Source organism: Bubalus kerabau, chromosome 1, assembly GCF_029407905.1.
Source record: "Bubalus kerabau isolate K-KA32 ecotype Philippines breed swamp buffalo chromosome 1, PCC_UOA_SB_1v2, whole genome shotgun sequence".
Taxonomy (NCBI): domain Eukaryota; kingdom Metazoa; phylum Chordata; class Mammalia; order Artiodactyla; family Bovidae; genus Bubalus; species Bubalus kerabau.
In genome coordinates, this window is record NC_073624.1 from 56,497,217 (window position 1) to 56,515,812 (window position 18,596).

The 18,596-nt window shown below is 46.1% G+C and overlaps 1 protein-coding gene, 1 long non-coding RNA gene and 1 other non-coding gene across 7 annotated transcripts in view; 1 reads left to right on the forward strand and 2 right to left on the reverse strand.

Moving 5' to 3' along the window:
• GNPTAB (N-acetylglucosamine-1-phosphate transferase subunits alpha and beta) overlaps positions 1-18,596 on the forward strand; it is an 85,777-nt gene that overhangs the window by 1,260 nt on the left and 65,921 nt on the right. The window contains exon 1 of one of the 5 annotated variants that reach the window (XM_055575505.1): positions 2,333-2,390. The exons of 2 other annotated variants lie outside the window; for them this stretch is intronic. The gene's annotated coding sequence lies outside the window, so the exon portion shown is untranslated. Of the gene's footprint in view, positions 1-2,332; positions 2,391-2,458; positions 2,501-3,611; positions 3,782-18,596 lie in introns of those variants that run through there. 2 more of the 5 variants (XM_055575492.1, XM_055575497.1) reach the window with 2 other exon arrangements.
• LOC129648832 (uncharacterized) lies at positions 1,247-3,004 on the reverse strand. The gene is made up of 3 exons (XR_008712893.1): positions 2,868-3,004; positions 2,330-2,436; positions 1,247-1,379 (listed from the first exon to the last, which is right to left on the reverse strand). It is a non-coding gene; the product is annotated as an uncharacterized LOC129648832 (long non-coding RNA).
• Positions 7,454-7,526, reverse strand: TRNAG-UCC (transfer RNA glycine (anticodon UCC)). Its single transcript has one exon. It is a non-coding gene; the product is annotated as a tRNA-Gly (tRNA).

The following is an 18,596-nucleotide window of genomic DNA, read 5'->3' on the forward strand; positions in this document are numbered from 1 at the left end:
CATAAAGTAACTCGGTATGACTGTAAACCCCAGAGGGTCCAAGCAACAGGTTTGGCAGGTGGAAACACCCAGGTTTAATAGATTTTGTGCCCCTCTGGATATGGACTTTAAACATTTTCTTGAGTGAAACAGCCCTTTGGTTGAGGTTGGATAGTTATTTCACGATTGACCATCCAGTATAGTATCCTTTGTTGTAAACAAATGTGTAGGAGACTATGAGTAGGTGAGAACTGAAAGTGTACCTGGATGTGATTTTAGAGAACACTCCATTTTAAAATGTGGCCGTAGCAACTGGAAGAAAGTTGTGTTTTCAGGTTGTTATAAATCCATCTCTTTGTTTTAATATATATATGTATTTTTGGGGGTGGGTGGGTGGGTAAGAGGTTGCAAAACGTTTTAAAATGAACAGAGTGCTGTTCAGAAATGCCACATTATACATTTGCTATGTACACAGAATATATGTACATTTCCAGCATGAAGTCTGGACTCCTGCTGGATTCTGGGCTCCATAAGAGAGGGTGCAGTCTTTAACCACTGTGACCAGGCGCTGTGCCAGGTAATGCCAGAGTATACAGTCTAAATATTTGTCTGATGAATGAATAAATTATATGGGACAGTTTGCAGGTTTCCAGTTTTAGTAGTTCTTGGTCTAGGGGCTGATGAAAATAAGTCTTATTAAGTAAGGGTTGAGAAAGTGACTCAGACCTCTAAGTGTGAAATATGTACCTAATATTATACCACCTGCTGTTCTGTTTTGTTTCATGTATTGCACCTTAATACAGTGATCGTATGTGTACCTCGTTGTGTCCTATTGCTGATAGAAGATTTGTAAGGCGAGTGCAGAGAAAAAGACAGTGAGTCGGGCAGTCAGGCAAGAAAAGGAAATGTATTAGAGGGAAAAGAGAGGGTGACTGGCTCTTAAGGAGAACCAGCATTCTCCCTTTCTGAAAGAGTCCTTCTTATACCCCACCAATGAAAAAGTCTCTGAAGGGCTGGTCATGTAGCCGGAGGTCTGGAATCTGGTGGTCTTGCAGCTTTGAGAAGATAAGCGCCAGTGAGATAACGGGATGCCATTTGGGCAGTTTGGTCAGTCCCACAGATCACTGTGATTTTATTCTTTGTGCAAGGTCGACATAAAGAGCCATCTTATCAATGAGACCCCATGTAGGCCCTATCATTCCAGCCTTTTGATTTAGGATAAGGGCTGAAGGTCAGTCATCTGTAACTGCTTCCTGTGGGACAGAGGCTTCCTGGGGGTAAGGTAAGAAAAGGCTGGAATGCGGGTCAAGGGGATTTGTGTGGGGTCGAAGTATTTGATAATCCGAATGAGTTAGAAGTAGCTCGTGGATAGTTCAGTTGGTGAAGGCTTGTAAGTGGTCCTGAAGAAATTTTGAAAAAAGATGCATTAAACATGGGCTGAAAGTTAGAATAAGGGCAAGTAGAAGGAGAGGGCCTAGAAAAGGTAGGACCCAGGGCATCCAATTCCAATTGCTTACCCAGTTTTCCCATGAATTACTGAGGTATTGGCGTATTCTCGAGGCCCTGTTTGTCAAATTTATTGCTGCTTCCTTTACAATGCCTGATTTATTGGTGGAGAAACAGCAGGCTTCCTCCAAAAATAGGCATAGTGAGTGAAGTCACTCAGTCGTGTCCGACTCGTTGCAACCCCATGGACTATAGCCTACCAGGCTCCTCTGTGGGATTTTCCAGGGATTAGTACTGGAGTGGATTGCCATTTCCTTCTCCAGGGGATCTTCCCGACCCAGGGATCGAACCCGGGTCTCCTACATTGTAGACAGACGCTTTACCGTCTGAGCCACCAGGGAAGTCCAAAAATAGGCATAGCCCTCCTTTTTCTCTGTGAGGAGATCTAATCCTCTTCTGTTTTGGAGGACCACGGCTACCAGGGAATCTAGCTGGTTTTGGATAGTGATAAGGCTGTTAGCTATTTCTTCTAGGCTGTCAGTGAGGTCTTTAGAAAGGCTTTGATAATAATTAAAAGAGGTTGTGAGTCCTGCGGTCCCTTTCCCAATCCCAGCGGCTGTTCCTAAACCAATTGATAGAGGAATGAATTGAATTGCCCATCTGGGTCAGTTATGAGTTAGTGGGATAGGAAGGGTCTGATTGTTAGGAGCAATAGAAATAAAATACCTGAGGCCAGATATACCAGGGTGCATGTTCCTGTCCGGTTAGTGGGAAGATATAAATAAGTAGTGGTTCCACATAAGAAAAATATCCCAGGAGTAAGAAGACAACAGCTGAAATCAATAGCAAATAGGAGTCTTTCTGGGAAATTGTTAGTAGTCTCCGAAACTGACAGCGAACTCACCAGTGTAGCCCCTGCAAGAGGAGTATTTACACCATATGCAGAAGGGAGTCTCCCTGAGAAAGTAAGCGAATGTCCTGCAGTTCCTGAGACATGATAGACAGATCAGCCTGAAGGGAAGGAGAGATGTGAAGTACGATTACAGAGGTGTGGCGGTATAGTTCCTAGTTGGGGGTAAGAATTGTTCATAGAGTTTTGTCTGGAAAAACAGAAAGGAGCCTGTTGTAGATGAATGTCAGAAGTGGTGGGTGTTAAGGAGCAGTAACCAGGCTAGAGGGTGGGCTTGGGATAGTAATTGAGGCTTTGAATTTTGAGAGAAGGTCTCTCCCAAGAATAGGAGTGGGGCATTTTGGGAGTATGAGAAAAGAATGGGAAAATGGGTTATCTTGAAGTGTGCAAGGTAGAGGCTCGGTTATTTGGGGTGTAGATATTAAACTGTCAACCCCCATAACAGAGACCTGAGAGACCTTGGTTTTTCTGGAGTAGGCAGGCATAGGAGACTAAGTGGCCCCCGTGTCAATGAGAAAGGAGATCAGCTTACCTGCCACTGTTTAAGAGTTACCCTGGGCTCCGTAGAGGTGGTGAGAGTCGGGGTCTGGGGCCCTGGGTACCTTCAGTCTAAAGTGGAGAGTCCGAGAAGGCTGGGCAGAGCTGGGTTGGAGGACTCCTGCCCAGGACCAGGAGGAGGGATCCCTGGAGGGGGATTTGGGCAGTCGACCTTCCAATATCCCTTTATGCCACAGCTGGGACATGGACCTGGAGGGGGCCTTGGCTTTAGGAATGAGCAGGCGCAGTGGCCTTCTTTGCCACATTTGAAGCAGGGCCCAGGTGGCTTCCTTTCTTTGTTGATTGATGAGGCTTGGAGCCATGTAGGGCAGTGACTAAAAGGTGGTATTGGCCTGATCTCGTTGGGCCTTCTCTAGCTTTGCCTGTTCTTCCCAATTATTGAAAATCTTAAAGGCTAAATTTAAAAGGTCTCGTTGAGGGGTTTGAGGGCCTTCTGCCTTTTTTAGTTTCTTTCAGATATCTGGGGATGACTGGGAGATAAAATGGGTATTAAGGACAATGGTGCCCCCTGCTAAAGTGGGGTCTAATTTTGTATATTTTTGTAGCTTCCATTAACCTGGCTAGAAATTGTGCTGAGTTTTCATCTAGCCCTTGAGTTATTTTCTGGAGCTGATCAAAGTTGATGGCTTTATGCCCTGCCTTTTGAAGGCACACAATGAGGCAAGCAACCATGTGATTACGGGCTGCTCATCCAGATGTCTCTGCCTGATAGTCCCAGTTGGGATCTTCTGGGGGACAGATGTCGTCCCTACAGGCCCAGTGTCACCTGTCCTGTGTATCTCATCAGCATGCGCCTGGGAGGCTTGCCATACTCATTCCTTCTCTTCTGGGAGAAGAGTGGAGGAAAGGCTGATGCAAATATCATGTCAGGTTAAGTCATAAGACTGGGTAAGATACTTGAATTCTTTTAGATAATTATCTGGGTCTGAGGAGAAGGAGCCAAGACGCTTTTCAATCTGAGATAGGTTGGTAAGGGAGAATGGGATGTGAACTTCCTGTAAAGGCGGGGTGGGGGGAGGGCAGGGGAAGGAGTGGGGTCCTGAGTGAAGTTTCCTATTTTAAAGTTCAGACTGGGTACTGGGAGGGGATCTAGGGAGGTCTGGGTAAAGCCTTGGGACCCTCAGGGTAGAGGGTGGGGCTGAGGTCTTAGAGCTTATCTCAGGCCCAGGCTGGGGAGTGGGGTTGGGAGCTGTGACTTGAGAAAGAGGGAGGGAGGGATGTAAGGTGGAGGTTGTGGAACTGGATCTGGAGTGGCTGCAAGGGGATTGGGAGCTATAGGGGGTGGGCTGTGGTCAGAAGGGTTGAAGGAAGAAGAAAAGTCTGAACAGGGATCGGGAGACATTGTATTAGGAGGATGTGGCCCAGAGTGGGCTAGGTGTATTTGAGAAATAGGACAGAATTCACAGAGAGAGGGTTGAGAGCCAAGAGCAAAGCAAGACTGAACATAAGGGATTTCTAACCACTTGCCATTGTGGCAGCAGAAGTTATCGAGGTCCCATGCTGCTGCTGCTGCTAAGTCGCTTCAGTCGTGTCCGACTCTGTGTGACCCCATGGACTGCAGCCCACCAGGCTTCCCCGTCCATGGGATTCTCCAGGCAAGAACACTGGAGTGGGTTGCCATTTCCTTCTCCAATGCATGAAAGTGGAAAGTGAAAGTGAAGTCGCTCAGTTGTGTCTGACTCATAGCGACCCCATGGACTGCAGCCTACCAGGCTCCACCGTCCATGGGATTTTCCAGGCAAGCTGGAGTGGGGTGCCATTGCCTTCTCCCATTGAGGTCCCATAGAGTATTATAATCATGAGTTCCATTTCTGGCCACTGGGACCTGTTATCAAGTCTGTATTCTGGCCAAACAGTGTTAGAATAGTAAATAAGTCTTTTTGGTCTTATCTCCCCGTGGAAGCCTGAAGCTTTTAGGTTTCGGAGTAGGCATCCTAGAGGAGTAGATTTTGAGGGCTGGGATTGAGAATTTCCCATTGCAGCCAAATAGGGAGCTAAGACAAAGGCAAGAGAAAGCAAGGAGAAAGGTCCGAGAGAAAAGGTTTCCCCCTTCTCAGGACTTTCTCAGAGAGTAATAATAGTCTGCTTTGAAACGGGCGTTCCCTATTTCAAAGTCAGACGGGGCGCAAGGCCGAGGGCCATGGGGATCCTCCCACCTAGCTCTGGGGCTTGGAAAAGAGGCACAAGAGAGGATCTGAGGGAACAGGATTTCACTCACCCTTGTAACCGATGGATGAAATGTGGGCCGGTGTGTGTATGTCAGTCCAGTAAGGCAAGTGGAGAGTCCCGTCCAGGAGCTCATCTCAGTTTCTCGGCAAGGTCCAAGGGAGGGGACCACTCAGTTGCGGTGGATCTTCCCTCCTGGGTTCTGGCAACAGAATGTAAAGCGAGTGCAGAGAAAAAGAGAGCAAGCCAGGCAGTCAGGCAAGAAAAGGAAATTTATTAGAGGGCAAAGAGAGGGTGACTGGCTCTTAAGGAGAACCAGCGTTCTCCCTTTCTGACGGAGTCCTTCTTATACCCCACCAATGAAAAAGTCTCTGAAGGGATGGTCACATAGCCAGAAGTCTGGAAACTGGTGGTCTTGCAGCTTTGAGAAAATAAGCACCAGTGAGATAACAGGATGCCATTTGGGCAATTTGGTCAGTCTCACAGACCATCTTTTTTTGGGTGTTAGTTCTAAAAGGTCTTGTAGGTCTTCATAGAACCGTTCAACTTCAGCTTCTTCAGTGTTACTGCTCAGGGCATAGACTTGGATTACCATGATATTGAATGGTTTGCCTTGGAAACAAACAGAGATCATTCTGTCGTTTTTGAGATTGCATCCAAGTACTGCATTTTGGACTCTTTAGTTGACTATGATGGCTACTCCTGAACTGAACTGAACACAGATCATTGTGATTTTATTCTTCGTTTGCAAGGTCGACATAACTAGCCATCTTATCAATGAGACTCCATGTGGGCCCTATCAAGGTTATTTTGGCCTGAGTACTTTTAAGTTTTAAATTTTGTGTGTTCCACACCTGGTTATTTATTTACCAAAAGAAAGTCTATAAATGGCCATAGATCTTAAAGTTTGGAACACTTAAGCTTGTGTCTGTGGTTTCTCAAATAGCCTGTGCTATCCCTTGTATGATCTTCAAAAGGATACTTAACCTTTCCCATCTTCAGCTTCCTCATCTTTAAAAAGGAGGCAGAATTACTTTCTTCATAGAGTTCATGCATGCATGCTAGGTTGCTTCAGTCGTGTCTGACTCTTTGTGACCCCATGGACTGTAGCCTGCTAGGCTCCTCTGTCCACAGGATTCTCCAGGCATGAATACTGCCTGGAGTGGGTTCCCATGCCCTCTTCCAGGGGATCTTCCTGACCCAAGGATCGAACCCCTGTCTCTTCCTTCTCCTGCATTGGCAGGCAGGTCAGGTTCTTTACCACTAGTGCCACCTGGGAATAGTGAGGATCAAATAAGTCATGTCTGCAAAAGACCTTTTAGTTCCTGGCACTTGACAGGCTCTCATTAAGTGGTAGAACTACAGCTGCTGTTTTTACTGTCACCAACTATCTTACGCCCTTAGTACTTAATTTGAAACAGATCTTCGAAGTAGAATACACTCATAATACAGTAAATGGTGGTGGTAGTTTAGTTGTGACTCTGTGACCCCTTGGACTGTAGCCCACCAGGTGCCTCTGTCCATGGGATTTCCCAAGCAAGGAGACTGGTGTTGGTTACCATTTCCTTCTGCAGGGGATAGTCCCAACCTAGGGATCAAACCCACCTCTCCTGCTTGGCAGATTCTTTACCACTGAGCCACCTGGAAAGCCAACACAGTTAATATTACCAACTTAATAATAGCTTCACCAATTGTAATGGATAGAAGGATGAAGAAGATAACTGTTAATTATGAACTCATCGCTTTTTTCTCTCTTAGGGTAAGTGGTATTGGCTGCTACCTTTTGATAAGCCATTTGTACACTCGTCCAAATTTTTAGGAAGAAAAATGGAATTGAGGGAAGGAAGTATTAAAAGCATATATATATATATATATGTTTTCCCTTTGAGTCAAGTACTTTCTAGAGAGACCTTGGGAACTCTGATTGAACAAAAGCAGAACCCAATCCAAACCCACAGGGAGGGCCCTCTGGATAGGTACCAATGTCCACTGAAGTGCACTGCCTTCAGTGATGGTAGCAGGTAAACTAGTTGATCTGGGCAAGACATGTGCCCTGTGGGAGCCTCAGTTTCCTCATGTATAAATGAATGATTATCCCTTTTAGCTCAGAGACTTCTGATTTTAAATGTTTGTCCTCTGTTGATATTGTGTAGACTTTATTTTTTGGACTATGGGACATGACTGAGCGACTTCACTTTTACTTTTCACTTTCACTTTCATTTCTCACTTTCATGCATTGGAGAAGGAAATGGCAACCCACTCCAGTGTTCTTGCCTGGAGAATCCCAGGGACGGGGGACCCTGGTGGGCTGCCATCTCTGGGGTCGCACAGAGTCAGACACGACTGAAGCGACTTAGCAGCAGCAGCAGCAGCAGGTGGCATGTGGGATCTTAGTTCCCCGGCCAGGGATCAAACCTGTGCCTCCTGCAGTGGAAGTGCAGAGTCTTAACCACTGGACCACCAGGGAAGTCCCTGTGTAGACTTTAACACTTGCTTTTGAAGTAAAAGATGTTATTTCAGGGTCATCATTATTATTTAGTACATTTTATATGCAAATCCACAATCCCATATCTGAAAATTCTACTGAATTACCTTCGTATCTTTTAGAATGAAACGTGTGAGTATTCACAGTCAGTGAGGAAAATAAAGACTATAAATAGCTTCAAGTCAGTTTAGGTCGGGTTTTGCCACCAAATGAGGTCAGGTCAGGTTTTGCTGCCAAATAAAGATCTACAGTGTTGAGAGCTTTTTGGATTTTCAGATTGTGAATAAAGGGTTGTAGATCACCTCTGGGTATGTGAGTATCAGTGTGCATGCATGTGTATAAAATAGATCACTTCCTTTACGTGTCTGAGGAAGTGATATATTCCTAAGTATGGAAACAAAGAAGTATCCAAAAATGAACTTCAATGAGCAAGTCAGACAAGTTCAGATAGAATCTGCCCGTGTGGGGCAGTAACTTTTCCCTGGCCTCTCTCCTTCTCTTTTGTTCACCTGCCTTCTTATCATTCTGAATTAGTTAGATACTGTTCAGTGAAAAAGAAGACTGAAAACTGGGTCCAACTCCAGTTTCTCATACTGGCTTAGTTTCAAGAAAGAAATTAGTTGTTTGTATTTGATTAGCTCCCTCATTAAACAGATACATTTTGATTATGTTCTTTGCCAAAGGCAAGAAGTAGGTGAAGTTATAGGAACCTGGCCTTAGAACTGGGAGGCAGCCTCTGGCCTGCTTCTAGCTCCACCAGAAACTGACCCTCAGTGCTATTGCTTTGTGTAGATTCCTTTTGGGGGTGGAGAAGACTTTCATTATTAAAAACGGTTTAAAATTTCTAGACTGGATTTCTGACATCTGCATTTTTTCTTTAATGTTCTGTGAATTTACATTTATTGGATGTTTCACGTGGGGAAGCATGAATTATAATGTAATGGAGTTTGTGCTACAGAAAAAATGCCAGTGGCTGCATTGAGCCTCTTTTTTTGGCCATGCCACAAGGGTTGCAGGATCTTAGTTCCCTGACCAGGGATTGAATCTGTGCTTGGCAGCGAAAGCACAGAATCCTAACACTGAATGGCCAAGGAATTCCCATACTGAGCCTCTTTAAATGGTATCTTTTGTGGGGGCGGCGGGGCGGAGGGGTGGGGGTTGGAAGAGATACATACTCTTGCTGTCAAAGCAGAGACCTTGTCATTTTTCCCTGCTGTATTCTTAGCACCTCAAAAGTGCTTGGTACCCAATAGGTGCCAAATAAATGCTTGATGGGTGAATGAATGAATTGGGGTGATCTTAACCAACATCTCTTGAAGCTCATTTCCAGTAAAGGTAAGTTTTCTATTTTGATGCAGATCGTCTGTACTTGCCTTTTATTTCTCAGACATGATTGATCAAGTTGTACCTTACATAGTGGAAGATACTGTCAGATATGAAGAATTTTGTACAGCTCATCCTTGGCCATCTTTGTCAGGTTGAGATGAGGCCATGATACACCTATGAGTAACAATACAAGAGAGTAGGTAATTGAAAGCCTGAGTAGGTACACAACAATGGCTTAGAAAATCAGAGGAGGGGAAGAGGATTATGGGTCGAAACATTCTAGGGGAAGTTGAGACTGTTACAAGGAGGTGGGAGCCTTTTCTTTTTGAATTATTAGGGGTTTTAAATTGTTGCTGGTATTAGCCAGCAGCACTTGGTTGCAGGTGAGAGAATCCCACCTCAGACCTGGGTTAGGAAAAAATTATAAAAATTTTTTTTTTATAATTGAAAAATATAGGGTGAAATTTCTGGCAGGATCAGATCGAGGTGCTTGAATGTTATCATCAGTACTCTTTGTTCCTGCTCTGCAGGGTTTAGTGAGTCTAGTTCTGACAGGCCTTCCCCGTATGGGAGCCGAGGTTGCTGGCAGCAACTCCGGCAGCTAGTCTTCCAATTTAGTAACCTTCCTCATCAGCGCCAGCTAGACCCAGGACGGCCTGCCTCGCCGGGGAGTGGGTACCCTTGTTCCCTCGTTAACCTCCTGGATCATCCCTGGAGCTCCGGTTATAGGGGGGACTGTCAGTTTCAGCTAAACCAGGTGAAGTGAGAGGGGCTCCCCAGAGGGAGATTAGGAGGCTGCTGTCAAAACAGCGCCAGAGCAGCAGGCGTCCTAGCCTGGCTGAGACAAAGCCCATTTCCTTTCCCTGGCCTTAGCATGGACACATGGACCCTGTGAATGTGATGGCCTTAGGCCTTTACCTTGTTCTGGGAGATGTGAAAGTGGGTTGTTTCCGTTTTTCATTTTTAATGTCATGTTGTTAAATTACCATGTTTTTCATTTTTAATATCATGTTGTTATTATCTGTGAAACTTGTATTCCTGGGTGGGCATACTAATGTGGAGTTTTGTTAAACAGTGCAGTGTGCCCTCATAATCTTTTAGTAACAATTCAATATATATTTTTAATGGGTAATAGTTGTATTCAGCTTGACTGACTCTTGAGGTCTAAATAGTGTTGACCTTATTAATGACATTAAATAGTAAATTAGGAGAGAAAAACTTAACCCAACCTTTTTGCAGCATCTGCCACCCCCTGCATATAGAAATGCTCACTCCCTCTTTCTTCAAGAAGACCACCCCCCCTCCCCCCGACCCCCTTTCTCCTCCTCCACTCACTGTTCTTTCTCAGGCTTTAATGCTGGGTCTCCCCAGGCTTTGCTCCTTGGCTGTCTTCTCTTGGGCAGGGTTGTCAGTTTCAGACCCCCATCCTGATGCTTGTGACTCTGTTACCAAGTTCAGGCTTGCTCTGCTCACCACATGATAGGCCAGTGAATCTGAGAGACAAGCTGTTGAGGCAAGGAATACGACTTTATTTGGAAAGCCAGCTGACTGAGAAGATGGCAGACTCAAAATAACCATCTTGTTGGGGTCTGGATGCGGGTTCTTTTACAGAGACAGAGAGAGAGAAGCAATGGGGAACTGAAATCAAAAGGCAGAATAGAGAGGGAGAGGCAGGGAGGAAGTGAAGTGGAAAGGGTCTTCAGTCTTGCAAAACATCTCAAGGAAGGGCCAGGCTATGGAAAGGGATGTGTTAATCTCTTCTTTTTTTGTGGCCATTCACAGGTGGGCGGGGTCAGATTTATCTCTTTATGAGTTGAACAAAGGCAGTTTAACAGCCAGGCCCAGGGGTAGGGTCCTTTGAGACAGGCCTTTATGATTATAATAACAGCAGCAACTAAAACCAAGTCAAAGAAACACTTTCCAACATGGAGTCAGAATTGGCTTCTTCCTGTAACAGCTCCCCATCTCCAGTGCCTTGCTACCAGGCCTGGCGGCATACCTCCTCCCAGCTGCCCGCAGCCATGTCCCAGCCGTGTCCCTGTACCTCCCTGTGACACAGGGTGCTTCCTCCTCCTGGTGCTTTCTCCTTGCTGCCTCCAGACATGACTGCAGAATAAGCCTTTAAATGATGTGGGATTCTTCTGGCTCCTGAGCTTTCTCGGAACATAGAGGAAGAACTTGCTCCAAGACCTCAACAAACCTTTCCAGGAATTGACCTCAGTTGGATCATTGAGCCACCCCTAACAGATACCTTGGAAGAAGGAAGAGATTGCTTTTTGACCCATCTGATTCCTCCTGTGAAGTGGGGGCTCATCTCCTGAAGATCTGTTATGAGAAGGTGGAATTCCACTGGGAAAGAATAGTTCTGTGTCGCTGGGGGCTCCTGACTGTGACTGTCGTGTTGATGAGCACAGCCAGTGGGTATCTTTATCGCCCACTTGCCCTTTCCTGTAGGGTTAGCTCTGCCTCTGCCCCTGGATGAGACCTCTGGTGGTCCTAACTCAGCCTGCTCTTCTCTCACTCTTAAGTAAGAAAAAGTCCTGTGGTTGCTTCAGGTGACAAAACATAGTGTTAGGTCAGCATTAAAAGCCTGCAGTCACATGCCCAAACAGACCTTTGAGCCTGTTGAAGTTGAAGCTTCTTGCCTCCCTGGCCCAGGCCTGCTCCGGGTAGAAAGCCAACAACTGAAGAAGGCAGTTTGGCCATGGTGGGTTTTTTCTCTTTTTCTGTCCAGGAACCGGTTCCTGGGTTAGAGGACTGGGATGAAGGACAGGAAATGAGGGCCGGAAAGCCCTTCCTAAACAGGTATTGTTGCTTTGGGATTTGCTGGTGTCAAAGCTCATTCTCTTTCAAGTGCTTTCAAAGGCATCCTTTAGAGACCCCACCCTGATCACAGTCACTTGCTTTTATTCTGATGAGAGCTAATGTCCTTTTCTTTGGACTCATTGCTTGCTCCTTCCTCAGCCCCAGGAATCTGGCAACACTGTGGCCTTATCTCAGGGGACCTGCTGCTCTAGGGGACCGCAGACCTAGTCTAAAGTGACCCTCCGCAGTACTCTCTTGTACACGGCCCATGTCTCTTGCACAAGAGACCTTCATCCTTTGTGAGAGAGGAAAGATGCCTTTTTCCTCTCCTTTCCTCAGTTCTCAGTCCTGTAACAAAAGACAGGTCAGCAAGAGAAAAGCATACACATTTATTTTAGGTAAGGTTTACATGACATTGGAGCCTTCATAAGGAAATGAAGACTGAAGAAGCAGTTAAACCCGAGTGATTTAACGCTAGGTTTGATGAAGAGAGTAGCGGGAAAATGCAATAGGACAGAAAAGGGTATGAGCTCTGAGACACGTGGACTCTTCATTCAGATTCCTTGTGGAATCCCTCTGTCTTTGGAGATAAGGGCTTCTCCTTCCTGTGTAGAGAGGGTCCCTCTCAAGGAAAGTTTTATGATCTGCTTCAGGGGAAGGTCAGAAAATCCTTTTTACCTGCTGTTTCTCAGCTTCCTTCAGCTTGAAGTACTCAGTTTGCTAAGGTGCCATATTTTGAGGTAGCCCTTTCTGATCTCTGAAGGGGCTTCCCTGATAGCTCAGTTGGTAAAGAATCCACCTGCAATGCAGGAAACCTGGGTTCGATCCCTGGGTTGGGAAGATGCCCTGGAGAAGGGAAAGGCTACCCACTCCAGTATTCTGGCCTGGAGAATTTCATGGACTATATAGTCTATGGGGTCGCACTGAGTCGGACACGACTGAGCAACTTTCACTTTCTGATCTCAGATGTGAGGCAAATGTTGCAGCCACCCAACTGCATGAACCAGAGGTTGCCACCTTTGGTGATCCTAATTGAGTCTATGGGAAAGATGTTTCTATGCCTGTTCGTTAGATGAGGTGGAGCAGGATTAACAGAATGCCAGCAGCTTCCAAAAGCTGTCCTCTGAACCTTGCTGCAGTGATTTGGATGACTTTTCAACCACCTTCTTAGGAAACTGAATCTTGCTCCTGCACATCACTTAGGAATATGGTATCTGGTATTCTGGTGCCATTAAGAAGAGATGGCAAGAATACACAGAAGAGCTGTACAAAATAGATCTTCACGACCCAGATAATCACGATGGTGTGATCACTGACCTAGAGCCAGACATCCTGGAATGTGAAGTCAAGTGGGCCTTAGAAAGCATCACTACCAACAAAGCTAGTGGAGGTGATGGAATTCCAGTTGAGCTATTCCATATCCTGAAAGATGATGCTGTGAAAGTGCTGCACTCAATATGCCAGCAAATTTGGAAACCTCAGCAGTGGCCACAGGACTGGAAAAGGTCAGTTTTCATTCCAATCCCAAAGAAAGGCAATGCCAAAGAATGCTCAAACTACTGCACAATTGCACTCATCTCACACGCCTAGTAAAGTAATGCTCAAAATTCTCCAAGCCAGGCTTCAGCAATATGTGAACCGTGAACTTCCTGATGTTCAAGCTGGTTTTAGAAAAGGCAGAGGAACCAGAGATCAAATTGCCAACATCCTCTGGATCATGGAAAAAGCAAGAGAGTTCCAGAAAAACATCTATTTTTGCTTTATTGACTATGCCAAAGCCTTTGACTGTGTGGATCACAATAAACTGTGGAAAATTCTGAAAGAGATGGGAATACCAGAACACCTGATCTGCCTCTTGAGAAATCTGTATGCAGGTCAGGAAGCAACAGTTAGAACTGGACATAGAACAACAGATTGGTTCCAAATAGGAAAAGGAGTTCGTCAAGGCTGTATATTGTCACCCTGTTTATTTAACTTATATGCAGAGTACATCATGAGAAACGCTGGACTGGAAGAAACACAAGCTGGAATCAGGATTGCCGGGAGAAATATCAGTAACCTCAGATATGCAGATGACACCACCCTTATGGCAGAAAGTGAAGAGGAACTCAAAAGCCTCATGATGAAAGTGAAAGTGGAGAGTGAAAAAGTTGGCTTAAAGCTCAACATTCAGAAAACAAAGATCATGGCATCTGGTCCCATCACTTCATGGGAAATAGATGGGGAAACAGTGGAAACAGTGTCAGACTTTATTTTTGGGGGCTCCAAAATCACTGCAGATGGTGACTGCAGCCATGAAATTAAAAGACACTTACTCCTTGGAAGGAAAGTTATGACCAACCTAGATAGCACATTCAAAAGCAGAGACATTACTTTGCCAACAAAGGTTCGTCTAGTCAAGGCTATGGTTTTTCCTGTGGTCATGTATGGATGTGAGAGTTGGACTGTGAAGAAGGCTGAGCGCTGAAGAATTGATGCTTTTGAACTGTGGTGTTGGAGAAGACTCTTGAGTCCCTTGGACTGCAAGGAGATCCAACCAGTCCATTCTGAAGGAGATCAGCCCTGGGATTTCTTTGGAAGGAATGATGCTAAAGATGAAACTCCAGTACTTTGGCCACCTCATGCGAAGAGTTTACTCATTGGAAAAGACTCTGATGCTGGGAGGGATCGAGGGCAGGAGGAAAAGGGGATGACAGAGGATGGGATGGCTGGATGGCATCACTGACTCGATGGACGTGAGTCTGAGTGAACTCCGGGAGTTGGTGATGGACAGGGAGGCCTGGCTGCTGTGATTCATGGGGTCTCAAAGAGTCGGACACGACTGAGCGGCTGATCTGATCTGATCTGATTCTGGTGCCTTAGAAGAGACATGTTTAAATGTACAGCTTCTCAGTGCGCATACCAATTGACTGAACTTGCCCAAGAGATGAAACTTTTTTGCCATCTCTGCACTCAGCGTTCTGGACTCAAAGATGTTATCTTTTGTTATTTTGGAATCCCTGTGCCCCAGCAAAGCACTTAAATCATTCATTTAGTTAGGAAGATTTCTGTTCCAGCACGGTGCCAGGCCCCTGGGAATAGAGCAGTGAACAAAGCCCCCAGGTGCCTGCAGACAAGGAGTTTATATCCTGGTTGTACAGTAAGACATTAAATACGATTTATTTACAATTGCGAAAAATGCTAGAAGGGGAGATTATTGTGAGAGAGACCCTCAGGAGAACCTACCCTGTAGTGACTGGGTCAGGAGAGGCTTTCTTGACGTCATTGGAGCTCAGAAGGGTCAGAATTACTGAGGCAGAGGACCGAGAAGAGCAAGTCTGCTCTAGGCCATTGGTTCTCAGCTGGGAGTGATGTTGCTGCCTCACCCCCACCCTCTGAGGCATTTGGCAAAGTCTGGAGGTATTTTGGGTTGTTCTGACTAGACATGTAGCGAGTAGAGGCTAGAGATGTTGCTAACACTCTACAATGCACAGGACAGCTTCCTCCAACCCTCCCCCACCCCAAGCAAAGATGGTCCAGCCCCAAACATTGGTTGTGTCCTGCCTTAGAAACAGCACAAAGGTCTTGAAGTTAGTGAAGGCCCATGAGGCTGGAGAGCAAGAGGAAGTGTGATCTAGGGGAGGTTGGTGCAGTGGGTGGTGCCCTGTTGCCAGCCCTTGGTAGATACCATTCAAGGTTACTTACTGTGCGCTGGCATCTAAGGAGTGGAGGCCAGGGATGCTGCCTGGGATCCTGTCCATTACCGGATATCCATTACGGGATGCTGGACATCCTGTAATGGACAGGACAATCCCCACAGCAAAGAGTTGTCAGGCCCTACATGTGATAGTGCCAAAGTTGGGAGAGCCTGAGTTAGAGGGAACAAGAATGGCTGCAGGGCAGTCAGTCAGGGGCCTTGGACTAGGCTGGTGGAGGGCAGATAGAGAGGAGTGGACAGATTTGAGAGATTTGGGAGGCACAATCATCTGGCCTTTATGTTTCCTTACGTGCCAGACACTCCACTGATATCTTGGGATATAACTAAGCAAGACAGACAAGTTCATTTGTCCTCCCACACCCTAACTATAGGTACTTGGTGAATATTTACAAGTATTTATTTTTGCTCACTGATTATGATTGAGCCTGTGAGGAAAGGTGGTTTAAAAGTGATGCCTCAAATATATGCGGCATCTTACATAGTGCCTGGTGCAGGGTGCTCAGTAAATGCTAATTAAAAGCCAAGTGCTACATCCTAGTGCTGTTGTTCCCTTGACTACAATGCTTTCGGTAAGACAGCAGGGAACCTACCTTCTGAGCTGACGTCCCAGGTCACACTGAAGAGAATATTAATCTCTTCTTAGAGTAGAAAAGTTCAGGTGATTTCTTTACCCGAGTATGCTTTATAGTGGTTGATATGAAACCATAGGGGGCAAGTGCCATATTAGTTTAATACAGCCTGCACTTTACAGTAACATCTGTTATTTTAAGGAGAAGGCAATGGCACCCCACTCCAGTGCTCTTGCCTGGAAAATCCCATGGACGGAGGAGCCTGGTGGGCTGCAGTCCATGGGTCGCTAAGAGTCCAACACGACTGAGCGACTTCACTTTCCCTTTTCACTTTCATGCATTGGAGAAGGAAATGGCAACCCACTCTGGTGTTCTTGCCTGGAGAATCCCCGGGACGGGGGAGCCTGGTGGGCTGCCGTCTATGGGGTCACACAGAGTTGGACACAACTGAAGCGACTTAGCATAGCATAGCATGTTATTTTAGTTTCTTATGAAATGTAACAAACAAGTGTAGCTGTGATCGGTGAGGTATATTCATAACATATCATTTTAAGTCCTTACTGTCTTTAGATGATTTCAGTCTTGTGATCCACATGCAGTATCTTTAGCAGGTGATTAGTCAGCCTGTGTGTGATTCATACATACACTAAATTAAGCAAGGGAAAAAATGATCTTTCAGAAATGTTACATCTAAGTCACCCCTGTGCTGGGGGAGGGTGTGATTTTGTGATCAGACAAAACGAATTCTGTGATCGGACTAAAAACTGTGTTGTGCCCTTTAAAATTGCTTCCTAAAATTGTTTCTTCTTTTAGGTTCTAGTTTATCCCCCCTTCATTATCTCTTTCCATTAACTTCATTTCTGTTTCTTGACTAATTATAAATTGGATAAAGTTTCTTTACCAAATTTTCCTGAGTCCGTTCACTCAGCAGAGATCAGTGGAGGTACTCACCCTGGGCTTGGTACTGTACTGCCTAAAGACACAAAGATGGTTACTTTTCTTTTTTGCTGTTGAGGAGCTAACTGTCCAATCAAGCCAAGCAAACAAACTTAAGATGCATTGTGATAAATTAAGTCGAAGAGCTAGGCCTGGGTGTCAGGGGAAGTTTTTCATCTGAGCTTGATTGTGAAGGAGATGGCTGAGGGAAGAAAGGGGAGCCCCTTGCTACTCCCCAGCCCCCTTGTAAGTGAAGGAAGCCCTGGGTGTAAAGGTGTGGGGTGAGAGGTAACTCTCACCTTCTAGAACAGAAGTGGTTCTTGTGGTGACCCAAGGACGAAAGAGCAGATAAAACCACGGAGGGCCTTGGAATGCAGGAACAGAAAAACCAGACCCTTATTGTCCTTCCCTCACCCATGTGGTAATTATTAATGGATTTCAGGTTCTCCTGAGCAGTGTAACCTGTCTCCCCTCCTACCCCATAGGGAGAAGATATTTGCCTTACTCTTCCAACCCCCCACCTAGTATACGTGCCTCATCCAATCAGCAAATGACCTACAAGACCCCTATCCGACTCGTTGTATCCTGGGTATAAAAGTGGACTAAGGACCCCTGTTCAATGTCAGTTCTCCCTTGAACTGGCCCACTGTTCTAACAGCGTCTCCCACTCTAATAAACTTTATTTCCCTCCTCTCTGTCTCATGTCTGGAAACTCTTTTCCAAAGTGCGCCTGGACCGCGACAGTTCTGAAGGGTCGTAGAGCGTACCCGGGAGTGATGCTGGAGAGGCAGGCAGTGGCTGGTTTAGGACTTGCCTGTAGAGTGACTCCAAAGAATTTGGATTCCTCCTGAAGAAAATGGGGACCATTCAAACGGTTTTAAGCAAGAGAGCCAGGAGTCAGATCTGTGTTTAAAACGGTTGTTCTGAGGTAACACGGATGATGAATTGCCGGCAGGCTGAGACCTGGGAGCTGGAAACTGTGGGATGTAATACGGATCCAGGAGATCCTGCCACACTGGGTGTGGTGTGCAGAGTCAGCGGGCTTTGCATGTCAACTTTTTAAATTATTTATTTTTGGCCGCACTGGGTCTTTGTTGCTGAGCACAAACTTTTCTCTAGTTGAGGTGAGCAGGGGCTAGTCCAGTTGCGGTGCACGGGCTTCTCGTTGCGGTGGCTTCTCTTATTGAGGAGCACAGGCTCTAGGGCCAGCGGGCTCCAGTGGTTGTGAACATGGGCTTAGTTGCCCCAAGGCATGTGGGATTGCACCCCTGTCCCCTGCGTTGGCAGGTGGATTATTAACCACTGGACCAAGAGGGAGGTCCCAGTCCCTGGCTTAAAATGAAAATCATTCCTTCTCTGGGATGTGCAGATCGGAGGGGAGTTGGCTCCTCTGGGTTGGGCTTGGTTGGCTCTGCTCCACATATCTTTCATCCTCCTGGGACCAGTGGGCCCGCCTGGGCATGTTCTTCTCAGGGCAGTGGGGAAGGCACAAAAACCAGGCAGATACTCCCAAACCTCCTGAGGCTGAGACGCAGAATGGGGGCACTCACCTTTTGTTCCTTGAACACATCAGATTTGTGTCCCTCTTAGGACCTTGGCACTGTTGTCAGCCTTGGAGCACTGTCCACAGACCCCCATGTTCCACATGTCTCAGCTCAGAAACTCCTTCTTGGATGGGCCTTCCCCACCACCCAGCCTAGAGCAGGCTCTTTTCCTAGG